Source organism: Panthera leo, chromosome A2, assembly GCF_018350215.1.
Source record: "Panthera leo isolate Ple1 chromosome A2, P.leo_Ple1_pat1.1, whole genome shotgun sequence".
In the NCBI taxonomy this organism is placed as follows: Eukaryota; Metazoa; Chordata; class Mammalia; order Carnivora; family Felidae; genus Panthera; species Panthera leo.
This window is the reverse complement of record NC_056680.1, coordinates 131,968,567-131,986,357: the sequence shown is the minus strand read 5'-3', so window position 1 is coordinate 131,986,357 and position 17,791 is coordinate 131,968,567.

The window sequence follows — 17,791 nt, the reverse complement described above, 5'->3', positions numbered from 1 at the left end:
ATAATATGTTCGCTACAACATCTCCTGCTGCCCAATTTAAAGGTACTGGGTAGGAGGTCAGTGGAAAGGAAAGACAGTTGGATGGCACTATTTGAAATGCTTTAAATAAATGTTTTGTAAGAGACTAACATATTGTGTAAAGGAATGATTTTTTTTTTTTTTTTTTTTTTTTTTTTTTGGCTAAGCAGAATCTTCATCCAACTGTTTGATTTATGAATGAGAGATTTCATTTAGAGTCTTGGGTCTGTCTTCTGGTCAATCTAGTTTTTAGCAAAGCATTCTTCTTCATGGTATAATTTTTAATGCATGGTCTAGTGTTTTTTTAAATGACTAATAATAAAGGCTTTATATTTTCTTCCTACTTTCTCCTCAACAAAATATTCTGGGATCGAATAATTCTCACATGGAGAAACTTGTTTACAATCTTCTACAGGACTAATTTTATGGGCATATTTTCAGCTCAGAAGCAGTGCTGAACCTCTTCTAGATCCCAAGGTTGTTATACTATAAGTTGGCTGGATGAACCAGAACAAAATAAAAAAAAAAAAAAAAAAAAACACACGACATCTCTGAGTTTTCCTTGGAACAGCCAGGTCCTGGAACCAGATGGTTAAATACACACAAAAGCTGAAGTTGCTTGATTGATTTGTTCCAGAAGGGTTTTAAGTACTTAAAAAGATACAGAGAAAAATGCATAGCATAGCAAAATGTGAAGCAAAATAAAAATAATTTCCAACCTGCAGGAGGAATGAAAGAAAAAGACCGTGATGGAAGAAAAGAAGAAGGAACCAGAAATGAGGGCAGGACACAAGATACATCCACTTGCAAAAGATGAACTCAAAATGGGCTCTAAGCTTGTAATATCCAGGGAAAAACTGTATTTAATTATGAGGTTGACAGTATCTATGAGGAAAAAATGAAGCATTAGTGAAGTCTGCCAAGTTTTGATTTGCAATCTGAGAAGAGATGGGATCCTTTATAAAGGAATGAACAATAAGTTCCCATCATTACAGGAAACATAGCAAGGAGTTTCCCTCACCATGTCTAATGATATCCCTCATAGAAGCAGGGGGCACAGTGCCTATGTTGTAAGAGACATCTCAGGAGGGGGACAGAATTAGGTGTCAAATGACCAATACGACTCCTAGTCAGGAAACTATATCACTACAGTTTATTGAAAAATAGATGGTAATAAACAGTCTGTCATGCAAAATTTTTATGTTGTGATTTGTTTTCTAGCTTAACAGACAGGAATGGCCAAAGTTACAAATCCCTTGAAATTTAAGGATGCTGGAGTGGAAAGCGTGCAGGATTAGAGTGAAAGCCTGAGTTTGAGCTCTGTGCCACTTCTAACGGTATGATTTGGCTGTGTCAGGTCATGGGTGACCCTAGTGAGACCCAGTTTTCACGTCTGCAGGAAGGGGCTAATAGTACCAATTCGGGAAGTTTTTTTTCAAGACCAAGCAAAATAACACTCATGAACAGCTTTTCATTACATTATCTGAAGTATTCTTCCCTTTCTTTATATTATCCAAAAGATCTTTTATCTAGATTTTGAAGATGTATTTCAAGTATATTGCAACTTGTTTTGTAACTTATACAGCCACATGATAATTTATGTGAGTACACAGTTATATATATATGAACAGGGGCCTACTGAAAGATAGTTTAATTGTTATTATTAATAATAATGCCCACAATTATTTGAGCTCCTAGAATGTGAAAATCAACTAGAAAATGGTTGATGGGAGCAAGTAATATTACTCTACTTACTTTATAACTTGTGAAGTTAAAGAAATACAGTTACTGAGCTGGGGTAGGAAAGGTGAAGTTTTTCAAAAAAGAAGAGGGCAAAACTGAAAGAAATTCTATGATGGACAGGGAAAAATGTAAATACAGAAAACGTCTGTTACACAATAAAATTAGACCCTTTTAAGTTATTGGTACTTGTTGATATCAGGTGTAGAATTCCTTTACAAGAACATTTTGGAAGACCAATTTTTTTTTTAATTTTTTTAACGTTTATTTATTTTTGAGACAGAGAGAGACAGAGCATGAATGGGGGAGGGTCAGAGAGAGGGAGACACACAGAATCGGAACCAGCTCCAGGCTCTGAGCTGTCAGCACAGAGCACGACGCGGGGCTTGAACTCACGGACCGTGAGATCATGACCTGAGCTGAAGTCGGCCGCTTAACCAACTGAGCCACCCAGGTGCCCCATGGAAGACCAATTTTAAAAACCTATGCTTGGTATCTGGTAAAAGTTTTCAGGTAATTTGTAGAGCATCCCATCTGTAATGTTCAAAACCCCAGCGAGCCCATCGCATGCTTCTATGTCTAATGTCCACCATTAAGAGGGCCAGGCAGTACCACGGTTTTGTACCAAGGTCCCCCAGTGACTAATGTAAGCTTTAGGGTGACAGTAAAAATCATCAAGCATGACCAGTTCTGGTCATGTTGTTGTTGTATATATTTTAAGAAGAATTCTTTTTTTGTGTTTGTCAAATTAGAAAGTTAGCTTTTAACTTTCTAATTTTAAGTGATCCCAAATAAAAATTCATCTTTATATAGATTAACAACTGCTTATTAGAACAAACACCATTTGCTTTGTTTATTTATTTATTTATTTTTATCATATTGTAGTCCAAGAAAGGAGAGAAGCAGAAATAAAGATCTACCTTGCTTTCTGTCCAGGCTTTATGAAAATCCAAAGAGACAACAAAATAGAATGTTGAATAATAAAAATCACTGAAGATGCTAAAAAGCACTAAGACACTATTATGTTACCTAGACCAGCAAGTGGGCCCATGAGTTTATAATAGGCTGAATTAATCGTATTAGTTTGCTAGGAGTGCCTTAGCAGAGTACCACAGACTTAAAATAACAGAAATTAGATTTCCCACATTATCAGGGCTGGGTTTCTTCTCAGGCTGCTCTTATGATTTGCAGATGGCTGTCCTCTCCCTGTGTCTTCATATGGTCCTCACTCTGTGACTGTCAGTGTTCTATTTCCTCTTCATATAAAGACACAAGTAATACTGAATTAGAGCTTACCCTAATAACCTCATTTCAATTTAACTGCCTTTTTGTTTTCAATTTAATTGCCTTTATAAAGAACTTATTTCCAAATACAGTCACATTTGGGGGTACTAGGGGGTTAGGACTTCAAATATGAATTTGGGGAGAGGGAACACAAGATAGTAACATTAATAAAGTATAAATATAAAGAAAAAATGGTACCGTATGTTGCAGCTTAAATATTAAAAAAATAAACGTTAAAGATAGTATTGTAAATATAGCATAGTAAATATGTATCAGTGATAATTTAATAATTTTATTGATTCATGATCTTAAAATGCTGATCATTTTGCTTTTATGTTATAGTTGTAAAAGCTGGCTGCACAGGAGATTGGTTTTGTATCCCTCCCAGCATCACCCAACCATCTTTATGTGTTTATTGCTAGGAGCTGAGAAGCAAAAGGGAAAGAATGTACAGACCCTAAGGATTTAATACCTAATTGCAGCAACAGTGTGGATGTTTAAAAGAGAAAGAAGAATAAATAACAATACAAGTTTGCATGTCCTAAATTCCAAATGGAAGATTATCTAGCTTTCTGATTCTGAGGTTGTAACTGCCAGCTCTGTGTTGATTTCTAAAGGATTTCAAGAGAAAACTAACATTATTTAAATATGCATATAATTAGTGGAATAGAATTTCAGAAGAAAGAACAATAGTGATACACCTTTTTAAGGCCCCTGATTTTAAATTGCTTCCATTTCATTTGCTTTTGAATGACGGAGAAACAGAATGTTAAAAAATTTCCCAATTATTTAAAAGTTCTATTATTTGGGGCCCATTCAATTGAAGTTTGTTATATGAAGGAAATAATAATTAGATAAAATGATTTTTTTTAACTTAGTTGACGTGAATTCAGTAAATACATTGTCACTACCAAAGAGAAAGCAGGGCTGAATTATTGTGACTAACGGAATCAAATTTAATGTCTTTTTATTGGCATAAAGATTTGGCCTAAATCTACTCCCTATTTCACTACCAAAAGTGGAAGGGACATTCATTTTGTTCTATGTGTGCAACTCTAAACAGAAGTCTCTGACGGGGTGGATAAAAAATACAAGAATACCTTATAATGGTCACAGTATTAAAGTATTTGATTTTGTGGGTAGAGGAACTTAGAGGAACTAAATTAGATTTCCTGTTAGCATTTTAGTACAGTAAATGTAAATAACGTATTGGCCTTAAGCATATAGTTGTAAGCATACAGGGAAGCGGTGCTGGGTAAGGACTCAATGCTCAAGCTCTGGAATCCAAGCCCCTAGACGTGACCCCCCTAACTTACTACTTGCACGTCCTTGGGCAAATTACGTTTGCTTCCTAATGCCTTAGTTTTATCATCTATAAATCAGGATAATAATGGTACCTACCTCATAAAATAACCATGAGGATTTAAGTTAGGAAATACGTGAGGAAAATGCTTGGCACACAATTAACAATAAATGCTAGTTATTATTGGTAGCCCATAATTTAGAATATATGTTACATTTCGCTTACAGTTTTTAAGCAATGATTTAAGCTGTTAAGCAAAAACCTCATCAGCACATTAGAATCATCTGAGGATTTTTTTTCTTAAGTTCTACTATCTGGCATTACCCACTAGAGACTTTGGTTAAATTGTTCTCAGGTGAGACCCAGACATCAGTAAGCTTTAAATGTTCTCCAAGTAATTCTAACATGTAGTCAGCTTTGAAGAGATTTGGTCCAAATGAGCTATGCAGATATGTAGCACCAGACAGCTCTAGAGAAGCCTTTCCAAACTGTATTCCGCATAACCATGGTCCACCAAAGTGTTTCCTAAAACAAAAACATTTAAAAGTAACTTAGGGGCGCCTGGATAGCTCAGTCGGTTAAGTGTCCAACTGTTGATTTCAGCTCAGATCATGGTCTCACGGTTCGTGAGATTGAACCCCACACTGGGCTCCATGCTGACCTCGGAGCCTGCTTGGGATTCTGTCTCTCTCCCTCTCTCTCTCTCTCTCTGCCCCTCCCCTGTTCATACTCCCTCTCTCTCAAAAAATTAAATAAATTTATAAACTAAATAAATCAAAGTAACTTGAAAGCAATAGATCCAGAGTCAACTAAACTTGATGATATATATATCTCTTGAAGATTCATTTATCACATTAGCATTTAGAAGATCTGGGAAGTCCTTCTTTAAGTAAATTTGTTTATTGCTGATGAAGCCAGATTTCCTTGCAATTTTTTGTGATAAGGAAACATGTTATGAGGAATATTTAACTTATGGCTCTGTCACATTGTATTGCCAACTATCACTACTATTTGCTACAATATCAATTAATTAGTAATTATGTGATTGATATAACATTTATTAACATCTGGTAGTTCCAGTCCCTGTTCACGCTATTTGGAGTTAAAATAAAAAGGCATTGGGTTTGGCCATTATAATCACCTATGTAGTCTTTTTTTTTTTTTTTTTTTTTCCAATTACAGGTACCTCACCTTCACATCAGACCTGCTATTCAAGGAGAGTAGAACTGCCAAGGTGTATTCTTTTTTTTTTTTTAATTTTTTAATGTTTATTTATGTTCAAATGAGAGACAGAGTGTGAGTAGGGGAGGGACAGAGAGAGAAGGAGACACAGAACCCAAAGCAGGATCTAGGCTCCGAGCTGTCAGCACAGAGCCTGACGTGGGGCTCAAACTCGCGAACTGTGAGATCGTGACCTTAGCCGGAGTTAGACGTTCAACCGACCGAGCCACCCAGGCACCCCGAACCACAGTGCATTTTTACCTTGTCACTGAGATTCTGAAAATGAGCTAGATTTGGAAATCACTGATCCATAGCCTAACCTTTCATATTAAACCAATCTAGTTCCAATCTATTTTGCAAGTATCAACAAAGAAAACACAGTTGGAAATTATGGACCAACTCTGGAAAAAGGACAGAGACAAAAAAGAAGTAGGACAGCACTACGGAGATGCAGTGGAGCTAAGCCACGTGCATGTGTGAGGCATACATGGATGCCTGTGTGTGTGTGTGTGTGTGTGCGTGTGTGCGTGTATGATGAGATTGTTGACACTGGCTGGAGAGAGAGCAGAAAAAGAGGTACACTTCAGATCCATCATGGGCTGAGGGGGAGGGGGAATGGAATTCTATCCTTCATCAGAGAGTGACAACAAACACTTCCTGTTCCTTAGCTAAAAGTGCTGAGGGGAGTAAAAGAGGAAGAAACAGTGCAAGAGGAATGTGGGCACTACAGACTTGGGAAGTGAATGGTTTAGGACAATGTACTTCACGCTTGTTCTGATGGCAGAGGAGTTAGGGATCATTTCGCTTTTTGAGGAACATATAAAATAGTGATATAAAAGGATATATACACATATTTCCACTTCCACACATATATACCAATTCCTGGTAGAAGGAGGTGATGGAGTGCAAGATAAAGACAAAGGAAAGAGTTTTTGAGAATGTTACTGTGCTTCTTTGAATACAGCTCTATTAAAGGGATCCTGAATATGTACGATCTCCTTACATGTAGAATAAAAAAAAAAAGTCCATCTTAAAGAAACAGAGACTATAATGGAGGTTGCCAGGGGTTGTGGGGGGGTGAGGTGAGGGAAATTGGGAGATGTTGCTCAATGGCTACAAACTTCCAGTCATAAGATGAATAAATTCTGGGGATTTAATGTACAGCATGGTGATTACAGTTAACAATACTGTATTATAGACTTGAAAGTTGCTAACAGAGTAGATCTTAAATGTTCTCACTACCAAAAAAATTATAATTGAGGTATGGATGCATTAACTATTTTCATTATGGTCATCATTCTGATATATAAAATATACTATGTATATGTATATATACACAATATTTTATACACCTTAAACTTACACTATACATTATGTTATATATCAATTGTATCTCAATAAAGCTGCCAAGGGAAAGGTGGGATCTTGCTGGGTCCCAGTTTTTATATTTTGGGCATTCCTTAGAGGTTTGACTTTTAGGTGATATGCTTAATTTCATATCAGATTAAGACATTATTTTCTATACTTGAACCAGAGAAATGCTCCACCTTATTATTGGAACTTTGAGGGAAAGAAGGTACCCAATGTCTGAGTATTAGGTGTATGGTCCTAAGAATACAACCTCAACATTAGAGAGACATGGTAGGTACAAAACAGATAATGGAATTTCTATTCTGGGGGGAAAATGTGTATTTAAGACTGTATTTTTAGGAAGAAAACCAGATTTGTATGATATTACTTGTAACTTTCAAAATTCACTTATGAAGTTGTGAAACAAAAATTAATTTTAACCTTGATCTCTAAAACATATAGTATCAGAACTACTCAAATTGGTTTAGGGATGCTGCCCCATACTTCTGCAGAAATGGAAGGCCCGGGACATAGCTGTCATTTTGTGGTTTATAATCAAACAGGCTCTGGGGCTGCTCACAGTGGGCTACTCCCTACAAGAAAAAGAATTTCAGGCAACACCGTGCCTGGGTTAGGAGCAGAGTCTTAAAGTTGTGGGTAGCTCATGGAATACAAATGCTACAAAACTGTTAGGTCTTGAGAGCTGAGAAATGGCAGAGATTAGGTGAGGGTTTATTTGAGAAGATTCTCTGACCTAAAGTGATGTGACTTGCTTTCTTTGAAAGATTCTACCTAGAACAAGTGTATAGCAAAGTGGACAGGGGCTGGGATTTATAGCTGCAAATCAGTTGGAGTATGAAAGTGTTCCACCTCTGTGTTCAGTGTAAGCTTTTCATCAGCAAGCAGAACACAACTTGAAGGACAAGTCTTGTTCCTCTTCAAAGTTGAAGAAGAAAGAAATTATAGCCAAGATTCATTAAGCCACCTTGGACTTCTCTGTAACCCAAAAGGATCTCTCCAATTATCTCTGTGATTACCTTGGCCACACACCAAAACCAAGTTTGAAAGATGAATCTCAGGGTCAAGATGCCAGAAAGAATCTGACGGGCCAGGAGGGAATTCCAGTCTCTAATAGCTCAGGATAAGTTAATTCTCCAATCTTCAAACAGAATTCTCTGAAACCCTAGAGCAGGCCCAGTTTTGGATTGAAGTCTGAATGTCTTGATTTACTTTCATTATGCAAGAGTGCATCATAATGAAATTCCCTATAAGCAACTGGCTACTTGCCCTAGCATTTAGTAGACATAAATCACAAATGAAGTAAATCCAGTAATGACATAAACTGCATATGGAAAAACATTTTTAAATTGTTATTTAAGGGATGAGGAGAGCTGAGGGGTAACAGAGGGGCTGTGGGGACATGACAAGTGTGGAAGAAACAAGAGGGGGTTTAGGAGACTATGCGGTGAGCTCTGAATCAGGGCGCATTTCATGTTCTCAAAGAGATGCAAATGAAGATTGAATCTCCATTAGTGCTTTGGCTTGGGCCAATGTAAGACACACAATTTTGGAGCTTGTCTCTAGGTAATAGAAGACTCCCTGAGTCCCATTTACTTTGGACAAGCACTGGGTTAGGTAGATGCTTCACATGTATTACTCGACATCCTTTTCAGAACAACTTTATGAAACAGAGATGACTGTAGCATATGTTATTTCCACTATGCCAGGAAGTCATGAGTCATTCTCTGCTGATGTGTGTTTTTTGTCATGTCTAACTAGGAGCAGACTTTCAGAAGCAGGTGACATTAGCTATTAATTATTGTCAGAAGTAGCAGCTTAATAAAAATTAATACCATATATATTTGGTAAACATTGTTATTCAGGTAAACAACCCTAAAAATCTCATTCAACAGGTCAATTCACTCAGCTACTTTGGCTGCATTTTACAGCCGACTAAACTTGACTGGGAACCATGATAAAATACTTTTCAAAAGAACTAAACATTTCACAGGGCACATATAAACTGGTTTCTGGTCAACTCATTTCCATTATTAATATGTGTGATTAAACTTTTCGCAGGACTAAATGCCTTTTCCATGTTGTACAATGAAGCAACAAAACATTTTACATCAAGCATTTTTTTTTCAAGGGCTGGACCAGTTACAAGGCTTTTAGGGAAAATATAACCCTTCCAAAAGATACCCCTTGGGCCCACTCCCATGTATAAGTGGGCTGGCCCTATGAAGGAAAACACCCATTTTGAGTTCTTCAACTTCTACAGCAGACTATTAATTCTGCATCGCCCATATCTGGTTGGCCTATGAACTCCTCTCATTGAATAACACAAAGAAATAACTTAGGAATTGACTTCCATTCTATAATTGCATAAAACTTATTTGAGATCACCTGTCCATCTCTCTAGATTCTCTAAACCTCACCATCTAATAAGCTGCATTACCAGAAATCAACATGCATGGACTGTATTCTTGCTGCTCTTTAAATCATTGTTGAGTGGTGCGCAAGGTATGCATACACCTGGATTCATGTTCTCAAGTTCTCCACTTACTACATTTGTGACCTTGAGAAAATTACTCTCCTTGAGCCCAGAGAATTTCAGAAATTCAGTTTAGTTCCATAAACATATTTAGAATATCTATTAGGTACCATGGTTCATGTCAGGGTTAGGTATAAAACATTTCATTCATTCAATGACTCAATATTTATCTTGAGCATTTACTGTATGTTAGGCATTGTCTGAGGGATGGAGATACATTTTGGAACAAGGCTGACAACTTCCCTGTCCTCGTAGCTTGCATTTTAGTAAAAAAAAATTCAGAAAGTAAATGAGAAAACCAAGAACTAAGTCAATATAAATTGAGGCAAGTGATAAGAATTCTGAAGAAAATAAAGCAAAATGAGCAGATGACTTTGGGGGAATATGGCTGTTTTAGAAACAGTAATCAGGAAACCTCCCATCCAGGAAGTGGACACTTGACAGACATATGAATGATAAGAAAAGATGACCAAGAAATCTCTGTATTTAAGTATGTAGTCTAACAGAAGACAGAGGAACAAAAGGGTAAGTCAGTCCAGTAAGTGTTAGTGTAGAGGTATATATAGAGAGAGAGATTTTGGAGGAGGATGTGTTTAAGCAATGTAAAAGTACCTCACCGGAAATTATGCGCAAATAGGTATTCACTGAAGGTGATTCATCTTTTCTCTCTTTAAGATTTAACATGATGTCCTTCTTTAATCAATATAAGAGAAAACCACTTGAGCCTTCATGATGACTTCTAAATCAGAAAAACCTGATTGGTTTAATTGGCTGTCTAAGAAGTATATGCTTTCCTTTTTGAGACAAAAAACAAAAACCAAAAAACATAATGCCACAAACTACCCTTTCCTCTTGGCTTCTAGGACTAGCTATGGTGCTTGATTTCTGCCATTCACCTCTATTTCTTCTTGGGCCTTCATTTCTGTCTTTATTGTTATTGAAATGTAAGCTGGCTCTATTTTTTTTTCTATAAAGGCAACAATGCTTTTAAAATTAAAAACAAAAACAAACAAAACATGTTCACCACTCCAACTATTTTTGTTTCCAGTAGTTTGAAGAAGTGTTTGGTATTTCAATTGGAAAAATAATCCTAGTACTGTCCTTTTCCATGCAGGCCTCATCTTCAGTACCTTGGGTATAACAGTAGTGGGATGTTTTATTAGATAAAATCACTTTAAACCTCTCTGTGACTTTACCATTAGACATCTGTTTTTTTAAGCATACAATCTACAGTAAAATTCTATCAATGCAATATTATTGAAGTAGAAGGCAACATAAACCATTAATAAATCTGAAATACAGACTATCTTTAAACACATGTATAACTTCGTGAGTGGTTAAAAACATGCACTTTGGACTTACACTCCGAGGACCAAATATTGTTTCCTGCACTTACTGGTTAAGCCTTGGTGTGTGTTTCAATATCTCTGGGTCTCCTCTGTACAGTGTGAGAAATAACACCTACCTCATAGGAATCTACTGAGGCTGAAGACATTATATGTATATAACAATGTTTATAAAATACTTGGTACATAGCTAGTGTCCAAAATAGAAATTATTATTCAGATTTCATATCAATTTTATTACATACTCTACGGAATGATTTATGTGCTGGTATATGCTACAGAAAGAGATAAAGTCTTGCAAGATTAATAATTTTTGTCAAGGATTATAGTATGCCAATAACCAGGCTTCTCAGAATCTCTCAACCCTATCATAATTCAGCCACAAGCAGCAATAGCCCGGGCCAGAACAGAATCTAACCACAAAAATCCTATCATATCCATATGGTCCAACAGAGGCCAGGGGACTATCGGAGAAAGGCCAGGGGTTGGTGGTTTTAGTGTGAGGAAGTGGAGATGTTAGACTAAAGACTAGCCTAGATCTGCAAGAGAAGGTGAGATGTAAGTACTGTCAGGTAAAGAGATGGATCTAAATCTAGGAACCAGATCATCTGAAATCCACATGGGCACATGAGCGCTCAAGGGGAAACTTTCTAGGCGGTGGGGCAGGTGATGGGGCAGGTATAGACTGGGATTGGCTTGATGGGGCAATGGGCTAGGGAAGCCCCAGTAGACAGAACCAGGTTCAGGGAAAGCAATTCCGGTCACAGCAGGGATTCAGGCATGAAGGCAGGAATCCAGGCAGCAAGTCAGGAGACTTGAGCCAGCCTCCATTCAGAGCACATCTTGTAACTGCTCCTCTCTTCCCTCCACAGAAAAAGACACATTTCAGAATCTAGCGTGAGGTTAAATGGTCTCAGCAGTAAAATTTCTCAGTAAAGGATTAGAAGCCCAGTCGCTTAACGAGTCACACCAGATGCAGAGACAAATTTAAAAGCACTTAGAGTAGTTGCTGTATAAGTAAATGAGACACAATGGTTTTCATTCAATCAGGATTTTGCCCAGACAGTATACACAGCAAGGTGAGGTTGGTTAATTTTCTGATGCCTGTTACTTTTTCCTGGTAGTTTAGTACTCATAGATTCACATTAAAATTCTCTAACTTGAACCTGATGTATAAAATGTTGAGGAGTCAGATTATCATCAGAGAGCAGAGGTAACTCCTTGGATGGCTGGATGGCAAGAAGTCTCAATCATTTTTCTATTTATACATGTGCAGATAAAGAAAACTCTTAACCACCTGAAAGACTATCTTCTGCCCAAGGAATTTTGTGTTTATAATCCGACATTGATAAAATCTCCGCAAGAAATGTTTACTGTATCTAGTGACTGGAATAGAAAGGACTAGAAACCGTGGCCCTTTGGCGAATATACAGCTAGAGAGATGATGGATGTCTGGAGCAGAGAAGCATCTGTTAAACTAGTCACAGTTGACACCCTGTTCCAGCACATAATGTTTGACACTTACTCACAGGTTACTAAAATGATTATGTGCTCAAGAGTGAATCCATGCCGACAAACCAACCTTTCGTTGATGATGAAAAGGGAGCCTGGTATTTTAGAGAGTGATTCAAACTTAAATTCAGCTTTAAAGTTAGTATACTTTACATTAATGCAAACAAGAGAAATGAGACTCAACAAATTGATAGGCAACACTTTTTTGTTCTTTTTATGCCGGCAGCAATCAAATCAAATTAGATTTAATAAAAGCTGACAGTACAGTGTGATACAGACTGTCTAAGTGAACCATGATTTACCAATTCAAAAAATACTGTAATCCTATTTTAGTTAAGGCAAACATGAATGCCAGAAAGGCTTGACATGTCAATGAAGCAAAAAGAAATATAAGAATTGTCATATTTCCTTAAAAAAAGTAATTTTTTTAAATTTTATTCTAGAGAGAGAGAGCACATGAACAGGGGAGAGTGACAGATGGAGAGACAGACACACACACACACACACACACACACACACACACACACAGAGAAATAGAGAGAGAGAGAGAGAGAATCCTGGGAGGCTCCAACTCAGGCCAAATCGGGGATTGATCCCATGACCCTGGGATCATGACCTGAGTCGAAATCTAGAGTCAGATGCTCAACTGACTAAACTACCCAGGGGCCCCAGTAATTAATTCTTCTTAAATATTGTCTTGTAGGGGTGTAAACAGGATTGCAACTTTGATTATAAGGGGACATCTTTTAACCACTAGCAGAAACAACTGAACATAGTAGACAGAACCCTGAGCCTCACTAGGGCAAAGGGAGATCAGGTTTTCAAGGGTAGAGGTGGGAGTAACAGCAGTACAGCCCCCTTAACTTTCTAGACAAGGATGAGTTCTGAGTTCAGGAGCCTGAAGCCCAACAAGATGGTAAGGTGTTCTGACAATAGGTCTAAGCCCAGGAGGATGACAGGGAAGATCTGTCACTTGCAGGGTTTGTGTATGGGCCACCCTGGCAAGACTGTCTTCCTGAGCTCTTGTAACACATCTTAGGGAACAAATGCTTGGTGCTGAAACAGAATCAAAGATTTATAACGAGTCTCATTTAAAAAGCTTTAACAGGGCCGCCTGGGTGGCTCAGTCAGTTAAGTATTTGACTCTTGGTTTCAGCATAGGTCATGATCTCATGGTTTGTGAGTCTGAGCCCCACATTGGGCTCTTCACTGATGGTGTGGAGCCTGCTTGGGATTCTCTCTCTCTCCCTCTCTCTGTGCCTCCCCAGCTTCTGCCCTCTCTCAAACTAAATAAATAAACTTTAAAAAGTAAAATAAAAACAAAAAGCTGTTACAAATTAAAAATATATTCTTATTCAGCTAAAGAGTTGTACATTCAAACATTTCAGCATTTTTTCCTACTCTTGCCATTATTTAAATTGATGTGCTCAAAGTATGAGAAAATGAAGGAGAGCTGAAGAGAGATTAGCAGCCTGTAAGAATGCCTAGATCGTCTGTTTCTTTAACTCACACTTTTTCAATTGACTCAAATCAAGGCACATTTATTGTATTTCCAATAAATATTAGGGTGCAAACTGTGATTTTTGCTGTGGAGGAAGTTTTGGCTAGTAGAGGGAGAAATATAAATGTAGAACAATACAACACAGTGGCACAATGTGCTGTTTTGTTGGAGGTCTGAGCGTGGGACCAAGACCGTTTGGTGAGCTACATGGCTATTCCATGACTTTGCCACCAGTGAGAAACACCAGGGCAACTGGAAAGTGGTAAATTGTTCCCACATCTCTTTTAGTACCTCTTTATCCTTTCTAGTGGCTCTCAACCTCGAAAACCCTCATTGTCCCCAACTGCACTCCTCTTTCAAGGTCTCCCACAGTTTCCGTCACACTTAGAACAAAGCCTAAACTCCTTTTTTTCCGGTTGATAAAGCCTGTGAGATCTAGCCTGGACTTTCTCAGGTTGTCTCAGTGATTCATTAGATTTCAGCCACACTGATCCTCTAACTCAACGCCTCTCAAATTTCAGTGTGCATATATAACACTTGGGGATCTTGCTAAAAATGGAGACTTTAGGGGGAACCTGGGTGGCTCAGTCAGTTAAGCGTCTGACTTCAGCTCAGGTCATGATCCCAGAGTTTGTGGGTTCGAGCCCCACATCGGGCTCTGTGCTGACAGCTCATATTTTGGAGCCTGTTTCAGATTCTGTGTCTCCCTCTCTCTGCCCGTCCCCCGCTCATGCTCTCTCTTTCTCTCTCTCTCAAAAATAAATACTTAAAAATTTTAAAAATTAAATATAATAAAAATGGAGACTTCTGTTCCGTAGGTCTAGGGAAGGTGACAAAATTCCTGCATTTGCAAATAGTTTCCAAGGTGATGCTGATGGTGCTGGTCCTGGAAGCACAATTTGAGCAACAAAGTGCCAGAGGACTGGGGCTCATTCCAGATACTGGCAGGCTGCACTTAGCACCCTGAGTAGCAACTTTGTTCTCCCCTTAAAAACACAGTGCTTGTTGTTTCTACTAGGAACTTTACTCCCCAGATCTTTCTATGTCTAGCACCTTTTCTCATGCAGGTCTCTCTCAACCGTCAGCTCCCCAGAAGTCTTTATTAATCACCCTATCTAAAATGCCCATCTGATTACTGATCTGCAAGACAACCAACATTTTCCTATTTTACTTTCTTAATTATACTTGTCACTCTCTGAATTTTCTTTACTTATCTCTTCATTTCCTCATAAGTCTGCTGAGACAACAGCATGGCCTGCAGTGTTCAGCCCAGAATCTTAGCATGTAAAACCATGCCTGATCCACAGGGCTGGCTGGCTTCATGGTGCAAAACCTGTGCAACTGCACTTGGCCTCCTTTCTGGTTTAACACTCCACTGTCACCAACTAGAAATTCATAATTTTCTCTTTGAGTTTGTGCTTTCTAACTGAAAGGCAATGGGACAACGGTGTGTACATGAGCAGAGGAAACACACTCCATATATGTGTTCTCTTTTCGTTGCTGCCCCCTGTCATGTTGTGTTTGTGATGCCCCATGAGCACAGAATTCTGATGCACCTAAATGTGTGGATGTTCAATACGACTTAAAGTTATTACAAGGTAAGTGTGTTACAGCCATGACTAAGTGGGAAGCTGAGAGCCCTAAGAGGCCACGCTTTCCATTCAAGCCAGAACTTGCCTCAAAACCACAAAGAACAAGGGTGTTCTGTGAGGTAAGAATTACCAAGGAACCCTATTATGTTCTTTCTTACTCGTGTTATTTTCCTAGCCTACCAGTTATACAGAAAATGATGCATATAAGTAAAGGGAAAAAAAAGGGAAATCCATAGTTCTTTTTCCATTCGGTCCTTCCTTCCTCAGGACAAAGATGGAGAGTTTTGGTAGAAGTGCACATATTAAGAAATGAAGTAAAAAACATTGTGTTAGTTTTGTACATCTACTTTTCAGTAAGAACAGAACGCGCATACACATGCATGAGCTGTGAAATATGAACGGTGTAATTTTAGTGAATCCAGATGCTAGTTAAATGTGCTTATATTTTCATTTAAAACTCATTTCACAATATAAAAAAATGGATGCAAACAATTTAAAATTTGAATTTTTTTCTTACTTAGAACAAGAAATTGCAAAAACAAAAAGAAAAAGCCATGATGCGTCAAAAAAGAGATCACTAAAGAAAGAAAAGACTTTATATTTAATGGCAATTTTTCGTACTGCTTGCACAAGGGAGCCCACAATTTTACTTTCCACTGGGGCCCAAAGATTATGTAGCCTACCCCACTGACTCATAGAAGCCTTTGTTGACAGAGTAAAATTGTTGTGCATTTACTATGAGCCTGACACTGCGCGAAAGCCCTTTACTTGGATGATCTCATTTCTTCCTAACAATAACCTTGTAAAATGGATGTCACTGTTATTCTTTAATAGACTAAAAAACCAAGTTGTAGGAAGATTAAGTTATTTAGCCACTATCTTAAAGCCTAGTAGTAAGGAAACTAGGGTGCAAACTAGGCATCAGATCTGTAGAGTCCCAAAGCCCTGTCTCTTGGTGACTCTGATGCAATTCCTGCCGGAAGCCTGGCTCATTCCAGCCCTCCCGTGGGCTGTTGGGATTCTACCAGAGTGGGCTCAAGGTTCTATTGCAAACCAAATGAACCAAGATTGCTGAGCCATTTCTACCTCAATCTGAAGGACTCTCAGAAGGCTCTGGTGCTGTGTCCACACCTAGATTATTACAAGGATCCATGTAAATAATTCATGACTAAGTGCCACACACCAATTAAGCCCAGAATTTCCCAGCGTATTTCAGTATTTTTGTCTTGGGAGAATGGGGGAAACTTTCAACCTTATCTTGACATCTTATTTGGCCCTCCAAGATGAAGACCAATTGATTAGGGTCTTTTAAGCATTTCTGGTTATATTCTGGAGCACCAATAAACAATGTCTTTTAGCAGTTTTAATCTTCTTTGCCCAAATCTCACTGGCAAATATGAATGTATCTTTTATTCATGGTGTTGAATAAAAGCCTCTGCCTGGATATGCATGGTGTTTAAAATATTTTAAATAATGTTCACTATGGTAACAATATATTTGAAGTTTCTGTCATTTGGACATTAAAACGTTCAATTAGAGGATGAAATATAGTACCATACTCTTGAGCATTTAGTATTAATGAAAGGGGAAAAAATCAGCATATGATCGTATATCAAACATCGCTTGCTTTTATTTTAGTATTTGTGAGAGGATAGAATCTATTTATTTAACATATATATGATTAAATGTATTTTACCATTATAGTTTTTAAATCAAATATTTACTTTTAGTATGCATTTTTTGATAAAAGTATTCATTACTATAAACCCATTTTGTGATCAGATCTGTCGTAATAGGTTTAGTAGATATAATGGGGCCTAATCACAGGCACTTACCTTCACTCTATTTCAAGGTGCAGAGCTCCAGATAATTACATGGTAACACTCATACATCACGGGCTGTAAAATTTTCAAATACTTCTAATTTTGTTGGTATTAACATCCTCAAATATCTATATTCACTTTTTCCTTATTCAGTATAAAACCTATCATAGGTATACAATTTAGTAACAGAGCCATTTGGATAGCCTTTAATTTGGAGTCGGAATAGACTAAATCACTTAATTGTAAACTCTAACTTTTAAGTTTTACTTTTGTCTGTTAGAGAAGCCCGCTGCCTTTGCTCTTAATAGAAGCGCTTCAAAGCAATGACAAGAGAAAAACTGTTAATTCTCATAGGTTGTTTCCTTATTTGTAAGATGCAAGCACGTCGACTTGACTTCCAAGGGATTTTCCTTCTCTCCAATTCTAGGTTAATTTTTTCTCCTTCTATATGAACCAGACATTATCTCACCCTTCACTTTGCTTTGGCTATCAATATCACTTTTGGTCATTTAATTTGCTGAAAAATACAGTAATTTACCAAAACAAA